Source organism: Solanum verrucosum, unplaced genomic scaffold, assembly GCF_900185275.1.
Source record: "Solanum verrucosum unplaced genomic scaffold, falcon-dt-bn FXZP01000284.1, whole genome shotgun sequence".
NCBI lineage: Eukaryota > Viridiplantae > Streptophyta > Magnoliopsida > Solanales > Solanaceae > Solanum > Solanum verrucosum.
In genome coordinates, this window is record NW_026019936.1 from 2,692,971 (window position 1) to 2,697,343 (window position 4,373).

Genomic DNA, 4,373 nt, shown 5'->3' on the forward strand with positions numbered 1-4,373 from the left:
AGAAGAAATCAAGAAATGTTTGCTTTGTGTGTCTATTCAATAATTTTGACGAGGTATATATAGCACAAATTAAGCAAATAAAAATTTACTAATAGTTATGTAGTCATTTTCAGTCAATTTAAAGTTGTGAATCACATATGGCCATTCAATGTGTCACACAAGTGAATGCCGGAAACTATCAATAGTTCACATTCTTAAGTCAATGCACAAAGTCCCACCACTTGTATATAACACATTACACGTGCATTTTGTCTGATACCATATTATAGACAAAGATGTCACAAAAAATATCTTTGCTTTGTCAACGTCCAGGAATAGGACCACCACATAACTTAATTGTTTAGGATAAGAGTATTACTTGGTGTATAGACTTTGAAAGAAACATAAGAACTTTATATCTTAGGAGTAGGACAGTCACTTTGCTAATGCATTAAGGTTAGACTGGAAATCTACTCTGAATATATAGCGCCTTACATAGTGCACCAGCTCGGGCCAATTTTCCACGAGAATCGAGCTGCTGATGGAAGACAGTGCAGGAGTCCAGACATGGCAGTTCTTCATAGATTCTATCTTCCTGGATAGGTGAGTGTGAAACTGTTGCTCTTGTCTTCTTGGAGAGCAGAACGGAAGAAACAAGTTGTTATAGTCTTCAAGTATAGGCTAACAAATACTTCATGAAACTAACAACAATGTAGCTCCACTACTGGTCTGACCGACTTGGTAGGATAGTGTATACGCAGACCTTATCTCTACCTTGAAGGTAGAGAGGTTGTTTTCAATAGATTATCGGCTCAAAGAAAGATGTAAAAAGAAGGAAGTAGCAACAAGCAGAAAATACAACAAGATAATACAGTAATCGAGGCTAAAGAAACAAGAAGTAATAATAAAAATCTAAGATGAAAATAAAGTTTGTAGTTGGAGAGAAAAAGTTTGCTTTTGAAGGACAAATATTTGAATCCTGGAGACTGATAGACATTAATCAGAAGCAAATATTTTTCATGACTTCACTGTTACAGCGGATAAAGTTTAGTGATCTTTTTTAAAATAGATCCTATTTGTATAATATATTGTTTTCAAATACATCGATTTTAAATTAAAAAATATGAAAAATTTCACGACCATATTGACCTGACTATAGCAAGAAAGAATGTTTTCTATTTTCTTTGTAAATTACAAAACTTTCGAGATCGCACAAGCATGCACCAAAACAAAGCAAGACACTCGGAAATAAATAAAACTTCAAAAATCTTAGGAGTGGAAATACAAAGGTCGTCATTTTAATTTTAACTTCAGACAATAATCTTAACCCCAATTTACTATTAAGAACATATTTTTAGATTTTCTTAATAAAAAAAAACTGATTCACTCTTCAAATAAAAATTATTTAGGGGAGAAACTTCACATATTCAAAGGTTGGGGACTATTTCAGCATTTAAATTACTATAATAAATAGGTCTTTGTTTTGGCTCTCTTAACAACCCTCCACACACACAAAAGTTGTTTTGGCTCCTTATGTCGGTTGGGTGTATGAACAAAGTCTTGCATTAGAAGTTGGTAAGGAAAAAAGAAGATAAGAGTGTTATATATGGTTCTTCATATGTTGTTTGTGGTCTTGAATCTAATGGTATATCATCTTCTGCAGATGGCTCCGTATTTAGATCAAACGAAATTTGATTGACTGAAGAAGGCTCATCTATTGAATTAATTGAATTGAAATTAGGACTAGGTAATGAATCAACAATAATATTGAGATTGGGTATATAATGTGCAACACCGTAAGAATCATCCACCTCAACAAAAATATTTAAATCTATTCCATTCATTAAACTTGATTTATTTTGTATTGTATATATTGGTTGTTTGATTTCTCATTTCATTGAAGCATTTTTTAAAACAAAATATTTTTGTGGGAAATTTTTAAATGTCACAAAAAATTGCAAAAGTGTATGTTGTTTCCCTCCATTTTTTTCACTTGAATTCAAATAAGTGGTTGTAATTTTTTTAGTTTAGTGCTAACCTTCTCCCTGTCATTTGTGGGTCTTACGCATGAACCCATTAAAATATGAAAAGTTGCCATAAATAAATAAATAAACTGATGAACTTCCCACAACATTGATTAGCTATCTCATCTTTGAAATTTGGATAATGGCTTTAATGAGTAAATTGATTTTGGAATCATAATTAATACGGGCAAAATGGTAACTTCATTATGCTAATCATTGTTGTCTTAATAGGTGTGTCATTTCTAAAGTGGACAAGTAAATAGGGACAGAGGGAGTAAAAATTATGATACGCACCTGTTGTCCATCGACTCTGTCTTTCAGCATGATCTTAGGTCCATTAGTCCATTTTTCGTTCCAAAGAACATTAAAAAATGAAGGATACTTTTTAAAATTTTCATAGTAAATTCAAATATCGACTTCCTTTACTTATCTTGAAAGAAAATTTACACAACTAAAAAGTTTCACAAACGTACTCTTCAAATGAAAATTACTACTTATATGTATGTTTATGTGTGATGGAAGGGAGGATAAATAAGATAGCATAGAAAGATTTCAACTGAAAGCGACAACACAAAGTCCCACCACTTGTAATAGCACATGTATTTTGTTTGAATGTCACAAGAAATATCTTTGTTTAGCTCTCTTAACACACACCACACAAACTTGACAGAAACAAGAATTGACCTGCTGATGGAAGACAGTGCAGGAGTCCAGACATGGCATGTTCTTCATAGGCTAACAAACAAACTCAGTGTAATCGATTCCCACCAATGGGGCCTGGCCGTCTTGGGAGGATAGTGTGTACACAGACCTTACCACTACCTTGAAGGTAGAGAGGTTATTTTCGATAGATTCTCATGCTCAAAGAAATATGTAAAAGAAGGCAGTAGCAACAAGCAGAAAAACAATAAGATAATACAGTAATTGAGGCTAAAGAAACAACAGATAGTAATAAAAATGTAAGATGAAACATCAGAAACTATGAAAATAAAGCTTGTATTTGGAGAGAAAAAGTTTGCTTTTGAAGGCCAAATATTTGTATCCTGGAGACTTAAAGACATTAATCAGATGCAAATTTTTATTTGCAGCAGACATTATTCAGAAGCAAATCAAGAATCAAGAATGTAGCAGCTGCTGGAAGACAGTTCAGTGTCAACTGTCAGGTAGACATATATAGAAAAAAATTGCTTGTTTCATGAAAATAAAAAGATTTAATGAAAATATGGTTTTGTTATGAGTTACTCCAATAATACCATTGTAAGAAGCTACATTTTTAAAATTAATTAGTTGTAATTTCTTTTCCTACATTTTAATTACTTACTCCTTAATCGCCTTTGGATGAAACAAACTCACGAAGGATAATTGGTGTATAGACTTTGAGATAAGACATTTCAAGTCAAAACTCCAAAAAGAAATTGATTGGTTAGCTAGGGATCATTAAAAGTGTTGATTGGTGTATAGACCTTGTCTTCCAAGTCAAAAGTCCAACTTTTTTTCTCCATGATCATGTCTATAATGTAAATGATTGTAGAAAAAATATTTCAATTAATGAACTTTAATTAATTTGCTGTAGCAACAATTTCACCATCTAATGTCTCAAAAGAGTCTGAGCCTATTCTAATAAGCAGCAGCGGAATACTTTACAGCTTTCTTCCTTTCTTGATTTAGCACTGTTTCATTTAGGGAAAATGCACAAGTACCCCCAGCCTATGCCCAAAATCCCTGAGACACACCTAACCTTTACTAAGGTCCTATTACCCCCCCGAACTTATTTTATATATAATTTTCTACCCCTTTTCGGCCTACGTGGCACTATCCTTGAAAAAATTATCAACAGGCGTTGGGCCCACAAGATAGTGCCACATAGGCCGAAAAAGGGTAGAAAATTATATATAAAATAAGATCGGGGGAGGGGGGAAGGTAATAGGACCTTAGTAAAGGTTAGGTGTGTCTCAGAGATTTTGGGCATAGGCTGGGGGGTACTTGTGCATTTTCCCAAATATAATGTTTGTAGTGATGGCACATATCGTCTGATTGAATGATCTAAAGATTCAACTTTATGTCTGATTTCTGTTTATCAGTCAAATTTATTTTTACATGCCATAGAAAAATGAAAGAAAACTCTGATTTGAGTCTCAAAGGAAGAAAAGTCATGTCTTTATTCATAGGATAGCAAATACTTTATGGAAACATAACAAACTATGAAAAATAAAGGCTTTTATCTGCATCCCGAGCAACTCAGTAGACTTGAATCCTGCAATTTTCAAAAATAAAGAATTAAAGTTAAGAGCTTTGAGGATGAAGGAGGTCGAAAATACATTGACGTAAAAAATGATCTTAAGAAAGATAAAGATCAAGTTGATCGAATAC